This window comes from Ostrea edulis, chromosome 8 (assembly GCF_947568905.1).
Source record: "Ostrea edulis chromosome 8, xbOstEdul1.1, whole genome shotgun sequence".
Classification (NCBI taxonomy): Eukaryota; Metazoa; Mollusca; class Bivalvia; order Ostreida; family Ostreidae; genus Ostrea; species Ostrea edulis.
Window position 1 is genome coordinate 7,582,936 of NC_079171.1, and position 18,295 is coordinate 7,601,230.

Genomic DNA, 18,295 nt, shown 5'->3' on the forward strand with positions numbered 1-18,295 from the left:
TCTTACGGTAGTTGTGTTTTATTTTGTGGTTCACTGGCATTTCATGGTTTTGTTTTCGTACATTATGTTAATTCATTTCTGGTAGTGATTTTGATTTTGTTTATAATTTTATTTCTCCTGAGCTAAAAGCTCGCCTGTTGTCCGTCCTCTATATGCCCGTCCGTCTGTACGTATCTAATCTCTTTTACATTTTCGATTTCTTCTCCAGAACCACTGGGTTATTGTCAACCAAACTTGACCAAAAGTAACATCGGGTGAAGAGCTTTCAAGTTTGTTCAAATGAAGGGCGATGCCCACACCAGATGGGAGATAATCACACAGATGCAAAAATAGGGTGCGGTCATTTAAAAATCTTCCTAAGAACCACTGGGTCAGAAAAGCTGAAATTTACATGAACGCTTCCTGGCATAGTGCAAATTCAAGTTTGTTAAAACCATGGCTTCCGGTGGTTAAATGAGGTCACAATATGGGATCAAAATTTTACATACAAATATATAGAAAAAATCTTTAAAAATCACTGAGCCAGAAAAGCTGATATTTACATGAAATCTTTAAAAATCACTGAGCCAGAAAAGCTGATATTTACATGAAATCTTCTTAACATAATGCTGATTTAAGTTTGTTCAAATTATGGCCCCCGGGGGTATGATGTAACATCAATAGGGGATCAAAGTTTTACATAGAAATATATTTGGAAAATCTTTAAAAAAAATTCTTTTCAATAATCACTGAGCCAGAAAAGCTGATATTTACATGATAGCTTTCTGACTTGGTACAGATTTAAGTTTGTTAAAACCGTGGCCCCGGGGTTTGATGGGGCCACAAGGGGGAACAAAATTTTCCATACAAATATATAGGGACAATCTTTAAAAACCTTCTTCTCAAGAACCATTTAGCCAGAAAAGCTGATATTTACATGAAAACTTTCTGACATAGTGCAGATTCATGTCTGTTCAAATCATGGTCCCGGGGTTAGGATGGGGCTACAATAGGGGATCCAAGTTTTACATAGACAAGAACCAATGAGCCAGAAGAGCTGAAAATTACATGAAAGCTCTCTGACATAGTGCAGATTCAAGTAAAACTTGAAAAAAATATTGACCTCCAGGGGTATGTTGGGGCCACAATAGGAACTAAGGTTTTACATGCAAATATGTATGGAAAATCTTCATATTCAAATGTATGGACCAATGTGACTCAGGTGAGCGATGTGGCCCATTGGCCTCTTGTTTAATCATATCTGTAGATCTAACTTTTACCAGAAAATGTTTCAATGAGACTCATGTTTACCGATCAAACAAAATGAATGCTGACATCTTTTACAAGGTTGTGTACACAAATCAACCAATCAGAGTTAATTTACCCATGTGCATATAATTAGGTGTTTTCTAGTTTGTAAATATATCAAATTCGGAAATAAGTTTAAACTGAGAAAACGTAAATATAATGTTTTTTGTTGACTGTCGAAAATATCACACCCGTCCGCAATACCAACACTTTCCCCTACTAGAGAACGCAACTTACACACCTGGATGCCCCGAAGTATTCTGTCTCTTCGCTCCTAATGTAGACAACATCTCTCAATCTAGATTCATATCTTTTTTAGATATAGAAAAATGTGGTCATTACATACAAAATACTGATCTGTACCTGTAACTATCCTGAAATTTCCGGAACCAAGAAAATTATCATAGCTCCAGATAAGGTGCACGTGAGCGTAAATGCTCGTTATTTTTTACCAAATACGCATCAAAGTTGAAAACCAGGCGTGCAATTACGCATTAGCGAATGCAAATACGCTTTACAATCCTAAAGTAATGTAACTGTAAGTATTTCGATCAGGTAAGTGATTTAATTCTATTTTTTGATGAAATGAAATTCAATCTCCTGACGTAAATGTTGACAAAGCTACCCAACATGAACTAGGTCAAACAAACTTTAAACCATTTAAACAGGCGATGACACATAAATAGTGCATACAGGCGGTATTTAATCACGGAACTAGACGGAAGGTCGAAAGAACAGGGAGGCCATGTTGGATGTTTAGGTTAGACAAAATTATATACACGCATTCTGCCATTCTAGTGTCAACAAGAGGTACTGTGAGCAATGCTCACTAAGAATACCCCCCGCTTACCCCAATCTCCCAAAGGGTGTTGGTAATAGGTATAAACTACCTTTTTTCTGAGTGTAAAAACCAAATGGCATGACAAACCGAACCATATTGCTACTTCGATGTCCAGTGCGCGTGACCTTTGACCTTTTGACCCCAAAATCGATAGGGAACATCTTCATCCCATGGGTAGTCCATATGTATGATATGGTGACTGTAGGTGGAAAGGATAGCGCTTTAGAACCCGGAAACCATATTGCTACTTCGATGTCCAGTGCGCGTGACTTTTGACCATTTGACCCCAAAATCGATAGGGTACATCTTCATCCCATGGGTAGTTCATAGATATGATATGGTGACTGTAGGTGGAAAGGATAACGCTTTAGAGCCTGGAAACCATTTTGCTACTTCGATATCCAGTGCGCTTGACCTTTGACCCCAAAATCGATAGGGTACATCTTCATCCCATGGGTTGTCGATATCTATGATATGGTGACGGTAGGTGGAAAGGATAGCGCTTTAGAGCCCGGAAACCATATTGCTACTTCGATGTCAAGTGCGCGTGACCTTTGACCATTTGAACCCAAAATCTATAGGGAACATCTTCATCCCATGGGTAGTTCATATATATGATATGGTGACTGTAGGTGGAAAGGATAACGCTTTAGAGCCCGGAAACCATTTTGCTACTTCGATATCCAGTGCGCTTGACCTTTGACCCCAAAATCGATAGGGTACATCTTCATCCCATGGGTTGTCCATATCTATGATATGGTGACAGTAGGTGGAAATGATAACGCTTTAGAGCCCGGAAACCATATTGCTACTTCGATGTCCAGTGCGCTTGACCTTTGACCTTTTGACCCCAAAATCAATAGGGAACATCTTCATCCTATGGGTAGTCCATATATATAATATGGTGACGGTAGGTGGAAATGATAATGCTTTAGAGCCCGGAAACCATTGTGTCTACAGACGGACGGACGGACGGACAGACAGACGGACAACCCGATTCCAGTATACCCTCCACAACTTGTTGCGGGGGGGTATAATAATATCGATATTCCAGTGATCAATGAGATATTGCTGTTCAGTTATAATTCGGGGGAGGGGAGATTATTGCGATGCTTATACTTAAATGTCATTTGAAATATTAAAATTAATGACCGCACTATTTTATGTCATACAGTAATTTTACCTGGTAAATTGTTTTGACCTGTTAGAATATTTTTTTCAAGATCCCCCTTTTTCATTGACAGTAAACTGTTTGTGTGATCCCGGCGTCAGAAATGCATCCCCGACGCAGTGCTCAGGAAGTCCTACTGTGTAACCTATGTGAGACTGTCCCCCTACAGAGTCGTTGTAAAGTTTGTAATATAAATATCTGTGTTAACTGTGTTGGAAAACACCTCTCGGACTCCTCTAAACAACACCATGTTATGCCCTATTTACAAAGAAAGTCTACTCCGAACTACCAGAAATGTCCGAAACACGCCAATGAACTCTGTAAACATCACTGTGAGGACTGTGACATTATTGTCTGCATTACCTGCATCTCCTCCGGTAAACACAAAGGTCACAAGTTATCAGAATTTCTGGAAAAACTCAACTCCAAAACACAAAGTTTGCAAAAAGATTTAGAGGAACTCGAGACGAGAATTTACCCGCGATATGAAGAAATGGCGTCCGAGGTCCAAACACAACAAGCCGAAATAGAAACGAATTACGGGATATTGACAACAGCTGCCGAGCATGAAGGTGAAATCTTACACCGGGAGATCACCGTCATTGTCAATCAGCGGAAATCTGCCATTCAGGAGATGAAAAACAAACACCTGTCTACCCTGAATAAAAATACAGAAGAAATCACACAGAAAATGGCGGAACTCAATCAGATCATGTCCGACTTGAAATCAATCCTAAAATCAAATGACGTCTCTTTAACCTCTACTTACAAATCGAGGAATTCCGAATTTCAAACATTACCGCCTAAAGTTCATGCAACATTGCCGAGTTTTACTCCTCAGAAAATAAACAAAGATCAGCTCAATGAAATGTTTGGTTCCCTGTCGCCATTATCCATTAACACAGAACATGGCGACACAATGAAGTCAGCAGAAGCTGTATCGTCTCCTCCAGTCAAACCACTGCTTGATGAACCGCGCCTCACCGCCGCCATAGACACTGGGTATTACAGACTATTCAGTGTTCGCTGTCTGAGTGAAGATCAAGTCTGGACACGCGGGGGTAACGAAACCATGAAGCTGCTCAACCTCCAGAGTAAACTACTGACATCAATAAAAACCAAGTCAGGGGGACAACCGGGGTACATAGCAGTGACACGGGACGGAGATCTTGTTTATACTGACACTAGTAATAACACCGTGAACTTAATTAAGAATAAACAGATACATACCGTGATCACACTACAGGGGTGGAGACCTCTCTCTGTCTGCTGTACCGCGGGTAACAATCTCCTGGTTACCATGAACAGTGATGATCTCAAAGAATCCAAAGTCGTGCGTTACTCCGGCTCCACAGAGAAACAAAGCATTCAGTTTGATGATCAGGGTCGTCCTCTCTATTCATCTGTTGGTTACATCAGTGAGAACAAGAACCTGGATATCTGTGTGGCTGATCGTGAAGCTAGAGTAGTAGTGGTGGTCAATCAGTCAGGAAAACTCCGATTTAGATACACTGGTCATCCCTCTAATAGCAAGCAATCATTTGATCCACGCGGCATCACAACAGACAGCCAGAGTCACATCCTGACAGCAGACATTAACAATCACCGTATCCACATCCTAGATCAGGACGGACAGTTCCTCCGTTACATTCACTGTGATTTAGAGTTTCCATTAGGTTTATGTGTGGACATCAGAGACAACCTCTTTGTGGCTGAGTTACTCACTGCTAAAGTGAAGAAAATCCAATATCTATAAACACAGTGATAATTACACATCTCTATGGTGTTAATTACATTTATCAAAACGGTGTTAATTACACGTTTCTGCAGTGCTATTTACATCAGTGTGTTGATTACAACTGCTTGTTAATTACAGCTCCTTGTTAATTACAGCCCTGTGTTAATTACAGCCCTGTGTCTGTGATGTGTAATGTACTTGTGTATGTGAGTTTAACTGATAGAACATTTGTCTCTCACTGCTGTTTACTAATTATATCTTATCTGTATCATTGTGTTTAGTGGAACAGTATTAATATTAGTACACTAATTACTAGTTTGACCGTGTTACTAGTTATCTCTAAACAATCTTTTGTAGACTAATTTGACTGTGTTACTAATTATCTATTTATATACAATCCTTTGTGACTAATTTGACCGTGTTACTAGTTCTCTATCTATTTACAATCTTTTGTGACTAATTTGACTGTGTTACTAGTTTTCTGCATACAATGTTTTGTGGACTAATTTGACTGTGTTACTAGTTATCTATATAAAATCCTTTGTGGACTAATTTGACTGTGTTACTAGTTATCTATATACAATCTTTTGTGGACTAATTTGACTGTGTTACTAGTTATGTCTATACAATCTTTTGTCGACTAATCTGACTGTGTTACTAGTTATCTATCTCTATACAATCCTTTGTGACTAATTTGACCGTGTTACTAGTTCTCTATCTATTTACAATCTTTTGTGACTAATTTGACTGTGTTCCTAATTATCTATCTAGATACAATATTTTGTGACTAATTTGACTGTGTTACTAGCTATCTATATACAATCTTTTGTGGACTAATTTGACTGTGTTACTAGTTATCTATATACAATTGTTTGTTGACTAATTTGACTGTGTTACTAGTTCTCTATCTATTTACAATCTTTTGTGACTAATTTGACTGTGTTACTAGTTATCTATATACAATTTTTTGTGGACTAATTTGACTGTGTTACTAGTTTTCTGCATACAATGTTTTGTGGACTAATTTGACTGTGTTACTAGTTATCTATATAAAATCCTTTGTGGACTAATTTGACTGTGTTACTAGCTATCTATATACAATCTTTTGTGGACTAATTTGACTGTGTTACTAGTTATCTATATACAATTGTTTGTTGACTAATTTGACTGTGTTACTAGTTCTCTATCTATTTACAATCTTTTGTGACTAATTTGACTGTGTTACTAGTTATCTATATACAATTTTTTGTGGACTAATTTGACTGTGTTACTAGTTTTCTGCATACAATGTTTTGTGGACTAATTTGACTGTGTTACTAGTTATCTATATAAAATCCTTTGTGGACTAATTTGACTGTGTTACTAGTTATCTATATACAATCTTTTGTGGACTAATTTGACTGTGTTACTAGTTATGTCTATACAATCTTTTGTCGACTAATCTGACTGTGTTACTAGTTATCTATCTCTATACAATCCTTTGTGACTAATTTGACCGTGTTACTAGTTCTCTATCTATTTACAATCTTTTGTGACTAATTTGACTGTGTTACTAATTATCTATCTATATACAATATTTTGTGACTAATTTGAGAGCGTTACTAGTTATCTATATACAATCGTTTGTTGACTAATTTGACTGTGTTACTAGTTATCTATATATAATCTTTTGTGGACTAATTTGACTGTGTTACTAGTTATCTATATACAATCTTTTGTCGACTAATTTGACTGTGTTACTAGTTATCTATCTATATACATTCCTTTGTGACTAATTTGACTGTGTTACTAGTTCTCTATCTATTTACAATCTTTTGTGACTAATTTGACTGCGTTACTAGTTATCTATCTTTATACAATCTTTTGTGGACTAATTTGACTGTTACTAGTTATCTATATACAATCTTTTGTGACTAATTTGACTGTGTTACTAATTATTTATCTATATACAATCTTTTGTGACTAATTTGACTGTGTTACTAGCTATCTATTAACAATCTTTTGTGGACTAATTTGACTGTGTTACTAGTTATCTATATACAATCTTTTGTGGACTAATTTGACTGTGTTACTAGTTATCTATATACAATCTTCTGTGGACTAATTTGACTGTGTTACTATTTATATATCTATATACAATCTTTTGTGGACTAATTTGACTTTGTTACTAGTTATTTATCTATATACAATCCTTTGTGACTAATTTGACCGTGTTACTAGTTCTCTATCTATTTACAATCTTGTGTGACTAATTTGACTGTGTTACTAGTTATCTCTATACAATCTTTTGTGGACTAATTTGATTGTGTTACTAATTATTTATATACAATCTTTTGTGGACTAATTTGACTGTGTTACTAGTTATCTATATACAATCTTTTGTAGACTAATTTGACTGTGTTACTAATTATCTATATACAATCTTTTTTGAACTAATTTTACTGTATTACTAGTTATCTATCTCTAAACAATCTTTTGTGGACTAATTTGACTGGGTTTCTAGTTATCTAAATACGATCTTTTGTGGACTAATTTTACTGTATTACTAGCTATCTATCTCTAAACAATCTTTTGTGGACTAATTTGACTGTGTTACTAGTTAAGAAATGAAACTTATAATTCTTTGTTTGATGCATGTATCAAACGAGACATTGGACGGAAAACTTTATCATTGCGCGTAGCGCATTGATGAAAAAGTTTTTCGTCCAATGTGTCGTTTGATACATGCATCAAACAAAGAATTATAAGTTTTAGTTCTTATCATTTAATTATGTTTTTTAAGATAGAAAAACAAATTGTTTCTCCCATCAAAAAGCTTGAATTAACGTTTCTGAAATGGCACGTAGGAATAAATATAGGCAAGAATGAAAACAAAAACAAAACGGCATGGCTGTGCGTTCAGGTCAGGAACAGTTACTGTGCAATTTAAATGGATTATACGTCAAATTAAAGGCGCAATGGTTAAAAGCTGAATTAAATACAAAGGAAGATAACAAATGGTGACTGGATTTATGCTGCATCGTGTTGGAGACGTTGAACACTGATTGTGTCGTTGGAACGCCGGTGGAATGCAATTCGACTCCATTTCAATATCGAGGAAAACGATCAAAACGCACTTGTTGACTAGCCCCATATAACGCAGTTCAATTTCATTGATATTTACCAGATCAGAAGTTGCCACTTGCTCCGTCATGTTATCGATCTCGTAAAGCAGACGATTCATATCGGGAACTCGTGTAATCTGTCTACTTCTACCAGTAAGTGGTCTACGTCATCAAGTTTACTATTCTGCCACGTCATCGCCTATGTATGTTGTTTCTTTAAATTAATTTGTATTTTATTAATATCCTTAGTTGTGCTAATTTTTGATAGCAATGAAAAACAAAAATCAAACAAATGCATTTCGTTATATATAATGCTTGTGTGGAAAATCCCGTTATGTAAATAGCGCTAAAATTAGAACGAGAAGACGCATTCCAGAGAAAAGTAGTCCCGCGTGCTTAGTGCAGATGAACTCCGAACGAAATTTTGACAGAGAAATCAAACGAATTTTTCAACCAATCAGCATCGTTTTTAAATCATCACTTTAAAAGTTATTAAATGATGTATATATCTATATGCAATCTTTTGTGGGCTAATTTGAGTGTGTTACTAATTATCTATATGTAATCTTTAGTGGACACATTTGACTGTGTTATTAGTACTTGAATATTATTTGGTCGGTTTATCTTATCTTTCAATATGCATATATGTTTTCAATGTGTATATTAGATAAACATGATATAGAGTTAAGTCTTACATTATTAGTAAGTACTTACTTAGATTTGTAGTACTGTAACAGAGAGTGACCCCAAACGTCCAGTCTTCATCACAGATCTTCAGATCCAAGGTCACAGTCGTCTGTTTACAATCAATAACTTTAAAACAAGTATTTAAATATCCACCGTCCTACAAAACACACACAGATAAAGTGTTATCATGTCAAACTGAATTATCAAGAATAGTATATGGTATAAATATGTAAATGTGATGGGAAGGAGAAAATTTATTGCTTAACCGGAAATCGAGCCAGACACCCTTGTATTAGTAGTCAGGTTATTTTATTTTATTTTATTTTCAATTATTTTACCTATATATTCACATACAAAACTTGATTCTCTATTGTGGCTTCAACCTACAACTGGGGGTCAGGATTTTAAGAAACTTGATTCTGCACTATGTCCGAAAGCTTTCATGTAAATTTCAGGCTCTTTTGGCCAAGTGGTTCTTGAGAAGAAGCTTTTTAAATGATCCCACCCAATTTCTGCATTTTTGTGATTATTTCCCCTTTAAATGGGGCATGGCCCTTCATTTCAACAAACTTCAATACGGAAGTTCCGAGTTCCCCAAGAGTTATTTCCCTTTGTCGAAATCTTCCGTAAATTATGACGTAAAATATGATGACAGTGTGTACATTTGCTAAGTACTATCGTTGTGTTATTTCTGATGATATCCAGAGTTTCTGAGACCATCCTATCTCAGGGGAAAGGCAACTTTAGTGAGTTTATGAGTATTGGATAACAAAATGGCTCAAACAAATACTGTTAATTGCCATCTTTCTTTGATAAAAGCGTCACTCGTGTAGAAGAGGAAACGAATCATGATTCAATAGCCAATTTGATGATCTTATTCAAACAGATTATGCTTGATATGGCCAGAATATACATACCAGTGATTGATATAAACAAAAGTTACGCTTTTATTACATTAATCGTACGTAATCGTTATGTACAATGCCAGTCTACGATATAATGTATACATTGCGTACCCACCATACGTCATAAAATGCGAAAGAGTTCGACAAAGGGAAATAATTTTTGTGTAACTCGGAACTTGCGTATTACCTTCACACAAGAATGATTTGTGCCAAGATTGGTCAAAATAGGGAGCGTTATTCTGGAGAGGAATATTTTTAAATGTTGTCAATGTATTTTCAATATTTTCCTGTTATCTAACATTGGAGAAAATTGTGACCCTTCTTTTGAATACACTTGAATCCCCTTTCCTTGTAGATGTTTTGTGTCGATTGTGGTTGAAATTGGCCCAGTGGCTCTGGAGAAGAATATTTCTAAACGTCATGAATTTATTTTCACAAATTCATCTCCGATCTGATAAGAGTGATGCGGCCCTTCATTAAAAAAAAGAACATTGAATTCCCTTCACCCAGGGATGCTTTGTGCCAAGTTTGGTTGAAAGTGGCACAGGGGTTCTCGAGAAGATTTTTACAAGTCAATAAGGTATTTTCACTATTTTGGTATTATCTCCTTTGGAGTCGGACATGCCCCTTCCTTTGAATGAACTCGAATTCCCTTCATCAAAGGATGCTTTGCGCCAAGTTTATTAAAATTGGCCCAGTGGTTCTGGAGAAGAATATTTGAGTGTTGTTTATGTATTTTCACTATCTTGCTATCATCTCCCTTAGCAAAGGGGAGCGGCCGTTCATCTCAGCAAACTTGAAATCCCTTCATCCATCAATGCTTTGTGACAAGTTTGGTTGAAATTGGGCCAATGGTTCTGGGATGAAGATTTTAACCAAGTTTGGCCCCGCCCTGAGGTCAGAACCCCTACCTCGGGGCCATGAAATTTACAATTTTGGTAAAGGCCTTCCAGCTCTACATCATTATGCATTTAGTTTTACACTTGAGGGGGGAGGTCTTGAGAAGAAGATTTTTGAATATTGGTCAATTTTTGTCAGTTTTTTCCCCGACCCTAAGACCCCCAGAGGTGATGGAGTCCTGGAGTTTACAATTGATGCCGCCCTTGTCCCAATGATGCTTCATACCAAATTTGAAACGAATTGGACTGGTAGTTATCCAGAAGTTAAAAATGTATATTGTTCACACATTTAATAACTGACCATTTCCCCTCACCCTGATACCAAAACCCCTAACCTCTGGGATCATCAAATTTACAATTTTGGTAAATGACAACCTTTTCTTTCTAAATATCTATTTAGTTTCAATTTAGTATCAATAACACTGAAGAAGATGTTATTTGAGTGTTTTACCCATTATCGCTATATACCAAGTTTGGCCTCTACCTCGGGGATCATGAAATTTACAATTTTGGTAGAGCAGGATGCTCTACATCGCTATGCATCTAGTTTTTCACTTTGGGGTTCTTGAGAAGATTTTTGAAACTTAGTCAATTTGGGGTAGTTTTCCCCTGCCTCTAGGGATGTTGGAATCCTGAAATTTACAATTTATGTCTCCCTTGTCCATATGATGCTTCATACCAAATGTGAAAAGATTGGACTGATAGTTATCGAGAGGAAGTTTAAAATGTTCAATTGTTAAGGCATGGCGACAACGGACAACAACCAATTCCAATCTAAAAAGTGCTGCGCTGTATATGAATTCGTGTGCATACTTTGATTAGAACATGCATTATTTGGACAAAGGTTTCTAATGAAGTTAAATGTGTACACAAACTATGATAATTTCCCAATTTACAGGCCCTTAAAGGTAGTGTGTTTTAAATATATTCGTCGAAATACGGTAAATGTGATTATGTACATGAGTGTAGAATGTATACGACAAATTTGTCTCGACACCACATTAGATTCCCGCACAAATAATCACATGATTTAGGCTTTTACACATTTTGAAAGAGGCCGCGATGGGGAGCATGACTATTTCGCAGTAGACCCCTACCCTCTTCAAATATGTATCATGCTCTTTCAACCTAAGACAGTGAGATATTGACTTTCTTTGCTATAAAATATTTACTTACACTATTTGTTTCATATTTAAGGATGAATCTATTTTTGCAGTTGATATCTTTAGACACATGTTTAATGAAGTGCAATTGCCCGTGACACTTACTTTGCCTACATAATGTATTCGTGTGCATAAAATATAGCCTCTTTAAACGTATTGAAGGGACTAATTTAAGTTACATTCTTATAAGAATGTCAACATATGATATGTCTTCAAAACTTAATGACGCTGTTCAAAAAGGGAAATACAATTTTTGAAGATATTTATGTGCCAGATATCTTTGCTGTCGGTGTAAGAATAAACAGAAAGAGTTTGTGAGCCGCTGAAAATCCACTTAAACACGCCAGTGACAGAAATAGCACCTCGCCTCAAAAGCCGACTCAATAATGATGCAATTACTTGATAACAATTGCATATCGTCCACCCCCTGTATTCATGAGGAAATAACTCGCACTTCACTGTGAACAATGTATCCCATTACTAATCTGGTGATCTACACACGGAGCTATCCAGACCAATACCCATTGTTTGTCCGGAAAGGGAATTCAACCTAAGATCCCTGTATTACTAGCCAGGTGTTCTAACCATTGAGCTATCCAGGCTGATAGTCACAGTACATATAACCAGGTGCAGATTGAAGTTTGTTGATAGCGTGGTCCTTGGAGGAAGGGTGGAGGTCACAATATGGGGGTCAAAGTTTCCTGTTGGAATGATAGGTAAACTCTTCTCAACATTTCGTATATGAGCATTCTATCTGATACGACCTTTCGTTCGGTATCAAAGTTTTCATCATTGTGACCTTTGAGTTTGACCTATTTTTAAGAATACCCAATCTAATTACAATGAGATGTACTCTAACCGTTACAGTGGATAAGTACATTTTGTTTAACCTCTCTCTCTCTCTCTCTCTCTCTCTCTCTCTCTCTCTCTCTCTCTCTCTCTCTCTCTCTCTCTCTTCTCTCTCTTTCTCTGTCTCTTTCTCTCGAGAGAAGAATTTTTCACTCCTATGAAGACATTACTAAGACCGGTGTAGGGCTTTAATATAAAACCTTTGTTCTGCACTTACGGCCATTGAGCAGAGAGGGTTCTTAAGCGTGCCAAACCTATTGTAAGGCGGGACATCAGTTTTAAAGTCATCTCCGAGGACCCGTACATGTACCATTCAAACCTGAAGCCGAAATTTTGGTGATGGAACTGGCACTGACTGTTTTAACGACTATGGTCTGTTGCTGCCAGGATTCGAACCCTGACCTTCCGCATGCAGGACGAATGCTCTATTTTCCAAGGCGGTTTACATTGGAGAGGGATCTGACAGCAGCGATTGGGACAATCAAAACTTTAGTCTTGTTCATAACATTTGAAGAGTGAGTGATGGGGCTCTCATATTTCTTATGTGCATTTCTTATACAAAAATATTTTGTGATATCAATGGTATTCATTGACTGCACTGTTTTTGTCATTATTGAGATTTGTTATTTTAAGAATCTGCTGTCCTCCAACTTTTACCTCCGATATTATACTGCTCAGAAAAGAAATAAACGTGTCATAGTGATACATTGCCCCAATCCAGGGTCATGTCTCTGTCAAAAGTTATCCAACCTAACCCATACCCAAAACTTTAATTAAAAGTGTATGCGTTTGACAGAGCAACAAATCAGAAACATTAATTGTTAAATATTTCAAGTCCAGTAACTCAATTCCTCCAAACTTATTCTACCACAACCAAATACAAATTTGACCTGTATATTTTCAAGATATATCTATATACCAAAACTTCAATTCAAAAACTTCATGCATGACTGAGATGATGAACGGAAACTGTAAATAGTTTAAACTTTTCCAAATCCAAGAGGCATAACTCTATCAAAAATAATCTCACTGAAATCATGCATAAAAAGCTCGACCTGCATCTTCTTATGATATATTTGTTTTCCAAATTCCTATTCAGAAACAAAAAGAATAGAACTCAACGTCTCTATATGAGTGAGGAGTTTTTGTGAGGGATGTTAAACAATATACAATCAATTCAAAATGTGTACAAATGACTGATAACAAGGACTGTCCTTAGAAGACAAATATCCCCGTGGAACACTCTATATGATGGAGAATGGTGATTTTTGTTTTTTAAAAAACAGATGGTTGCTAAGATGTTCTATGGACAATGATAGGATACATGTAACACGTACGTCCATCCCTCAAAACAAACAAAAAATCCATAACTTCCTTGAATATTACGAAATCTTAATTAGATTAGCAAATTCAAAACTCCTTTATCAATATAAGATATATACCCAGATTTAACTGCTTCTGTTTATCGATACTATATATATATGCTGTGAACAAACTTCATGTGTGAGGGTATAATGGGTGTGAACCCGTGTGAACAGTTTACCGATAGACATCCGTTCGTGTGGCACTGTCAAAAGTTTTAAGACAAACCTCAAAACATATCTTTTTAGGAAATCTTATAACCATATTTTGTAATATATTCTTTTTTTAAAGTAAAGGCTGGTTTGTCGCATGAACTCGTAATGTTTAAATTGTTTTATTTTATTTGGATGTTATATTTTATGCTCTGATTAATCTTATCATATTTTACATTTTACATTGTTAAAGCGCTTAGAGTAATTGCAAATTATATAATGCGCTATATAAATGCCGCACATTATTATTATTATTAACCATGCATTATTTAAAATTATCTAAGTCTAAGGGGCACAACTCTGTCAAAGAACCGATTGGGATATCCACATGTATCTATATACCACATTTCATTGAATATGTACATCAATAGCAGAGATGATGAGCGTAAACTGAATTATGACGGAACAACAGAAGTACAGATTGTTTACAAGGGCTGACATTATGCTCTAGTCATTTCATGGTAAGAAAAAAAAAAGAATATGTACATACTCTCATTAACAAACCTGACATTTTCTATTGCAGTTGAGATACCATATCTAATTATGTCAGCGGTCCGGGGAAAGTGCCCTCATCAATCAGCTGGACATCTCCAGTAACTGCTATCCTGCAAAATTTATTCTCACATTAAGGATTAGGTAATCAAAAATGACCTCTTCTCACCATAATAAAATGCCTGTAGAACAAAATGTCTACATCTACACATAAAGTCCTAATGAACTACAAAGCTTCATGAAAATTAACTCTTTTGAGCAGTTTCAGAGGAGTGGCGCTAACAAAAACAGGACTGACAGACTGACCAGTTGACAGATCAAAACATTACATATTCAGCAACTCATTGCGTGGGGTGAAATGAACAATAATTATCAAACACTTGTTACAAGGAACCCAATCCCTACCAAACCCCACCCGTGCATTATATATTATACGGCCTGATTGTTTTCAAGACTTCATTCTTTACCCATGTGTAACCTCCAACAGTTTCACACTCAACAAGAGGCGCATGTGCCACATCGCTCACCTGAGTAAACTTCGTCGTGCCATTCTTCAGCGGTTGTGATTTCTAAAACAATGTTTATCAATCTTTATTCCTATGGGAAAAGTACCCCCATATTGTGGACCTTACTGAGCCTCAAAGGAAAATGAATCCACATAACAGAGACATGCCTGAGCACCAATTTGATTAATACGACATGGGTGTTCTGGGTTAAGACAAGGCTTCTAGGTCATTGTATGATATGACAGACCTAGCTGCAGAACTGCAACGCGCTAAAATAACATTGCGACAGGTGAGAGAGCTACATATCCACTTCTTATGAAAAACTTTGATTCATGACACACGGTTGAGTCCTTATTTCATATTCTTCCATTGCTGTCTCATAAATATGATATCAAACAAGAGGTCCATAAGTAGCACTGCTCACCTAAGCAGGAGTTCCTAGAAATAAATTCCTTTGAACAAAACTATCATTATACACAGAGCTCTGTTCAGAATGTTTTTTAAAGGTAATGACTAAAATATCATCAATTAGCAAACTTATTTATCAAATTTTACTACATATTTCAAAAAAGATCATCTAAGGTTGTTTTGGGCCATTTAGTTTGGTTCCATTCGAATATAAAAGTTTGATCCCTATTGTGCCGCTACCCTACCCCAGGGATCATTATTTTACAAACTTGAATACCCGTTTTGTCAGGATTGATTGAATATTGTTTTACGTCCCTCTAGAGAATATTTCGCTCATAAGGAGATAACACCATTGCCGGTGAAGGGCTGCAAAATTTAAGCTTATTCTCGGCGCGTATGGCTATTGAGCAGGGATGGATCTTTATCGTGTCACACCTGCTGTGACACAGGACCTCGGTTTTTGCGGTCTCATGCGAAGGACTGCCCCATTTAGTGGCCTCTTACGACAAGCAATATGGTACTGAAGACGTATTCTAACCCGGATCCCCTTGGTGTTGCCAAGATGCTTTCATGTAAATTTCAGCTTTTTGGGTCCCACTGTATTTTTGCAATTTTGTGATTATCTCCCCTTTGAAGCGGCATTGAAGATACTTGAATCCATGTCACCCAAGGATGCTTTATGCCAAGTTTGGTTGAAATTGGCCAAGTAGTTCTGAAGAAGATGGAATTGTGAACAGCTTATGACGACGACGACACCAAGTTCAACGAACAACAGAAAGTTATAAACAGAAAATACCATCTAAGCCTTCCACTCAAGTGCGTTAAATATCCTCAAAACATTTCCCTACTAGACTTGTGTCCACAGATGCCTTCAAATATGTATTAAAGCCACGTGAAACCCGACAACTCACAGCTTCAAAGGTTTTTGTTTGTTGACACAATTGGCCATATTAGGTTGTCAGTCAATTCGAACCCGGTTCATTCATAGGTCTGTCTGATATAATGACCCCACAAATATTTAGAGAAAATTTTGGGTGAAATCATCCCAGTTCGGTTACATAATACTTAATCAATAGGTTTGAATATTGAACTAAATTATCGGTGCTCAACTCTGACTGGTGTACCCTTCACTATTGGATGGGGTGTAAGGGATAAGACTAGGCTTTTGTAGCATTTTCAATAATCAAGAGATTATTTTACCTTTAGAAAAATGTTTTTTTTTCAATTTCCTCTATTCATTCAAAATTATTAATATTGATGATAAATGAAGACCAAATACATAGCTAGTATTGGATATCATGGATAGATACAAGTAGTAACAATGTTCACATTGATTGGGTACATAACATGGCCAGGTCAACAATCGAAATTATTGGAACTGAGCATGTGTATTTCTACAAGATGGCGAGTTTCGTCCTTATAAATTGATATGGTACTATATGTAGGGTGTGCTATCTAAGCAATAGAAATCACCAATACGTATCGACACTGTTATCAAAACAAGTTGAAGGGGGGTTTTAAAAGGATTCATCTTCTAATTTATTCTATTTTGTACAATCCAAAAGACAAGCCATCTGTGATAGAGATGTGATGGCATGCAGATTTTGAAAAAAATGAATATTTTCTTAATGTTTTGAAAATATGACAGAAAATGATTGGTATTCAATTCTAGTGTCTGAAAGAGTATTTCTCTCCTTCGACACGTCTGATAGTATCGATCAGCTTGCTTGTGTATCTACGTAACTCAGTGGATATAATTCTTTTATAAGTGTGCCCAGGAAAACAAAATAATATAAATTATTTCTGACTATAACTGAAAGATAAGATGGCCCTCTCTTGAAAACTGAAATCAATCAAAGCTGAAACATGATCAAGAGTGACTCATAATAAAACTACTCAATAACTTCCAGTTCGATACTTAACAGGGAAAATGCATGCGAACATATAATGACTCAATAATAGAAAAAAGAAATTTCCAATGAACGGGAAAACGTACATGCATCGCTTTATCGATTGTTAGGCCGTTCTTGCCACACTGATTTTGAATACGCTTAACCCCACTTACCTGACCAGGATATAGGGCTCACGGTGGATGTGGTCAGTTGATAGGGGATTCATACTCCTCCTAGGTACTTTATCTCACCTCTGGTGTGACCACGGTCCGTGTTTGATCAACTATATCTTTTGTATTACTCATAGGGGTTATGAGATTGGTCACTGTTCGTTATCTTCACCTTTCACCACAATATGACATCATGTAAAGATTGACGTATAAACCCATTCAATTGTTGATGAACGACGCACGACAACCGGCGCAGAACAGTACCCATATGTTACGCGAGTGATTCAGCTGACCTTAAATGCGTCCCTGGAGAGGCACGTAGTGCTACATGAAATATATTATCAAATGTTTAGTTCTATGCGGATAATTATCTGTAGGCTGCGGCAATTCATGTAGTTACAACTAATGTCTTTGACGAATGCCCTGATTGAAGGCCTTCAAAAAGCAGTATCTGAATTGCATCATTAGCAAGTGCTGCATTATAGTTTACATAGTCTAAGACATATAACTATAACATCTACCTTCATGCTACCTACATTCTCAACTTATTACTAAATATGAATTCTTCTTTGGCTCTTCTTATGGGAAATGAAGATTTCCACTGATCGA

At 36.5% G+C, this 18,295-nt stretch overlaps 1 protein-coding gene across 1 annotated transcript in view; it reads left to right on the plus strand.

Moving 5' to 3' along the window:
• The first annotated feature begins 219 nt into the window (after positions 1–219).
• Positions 220–18,295, plus strand: part of LOC125672806 (pyrin-like) — a 132,618-nt gene continuing 114,542 nt past the window's right edge. The window contains exon 1 of the mRNA XM_056148076.1: positions 220–334. The gene's annotated coding sequence lies outside the window, so the exon portion shown is untranslated. The remainder of the gene's footprint in view (positions 335–18,295) is intronic.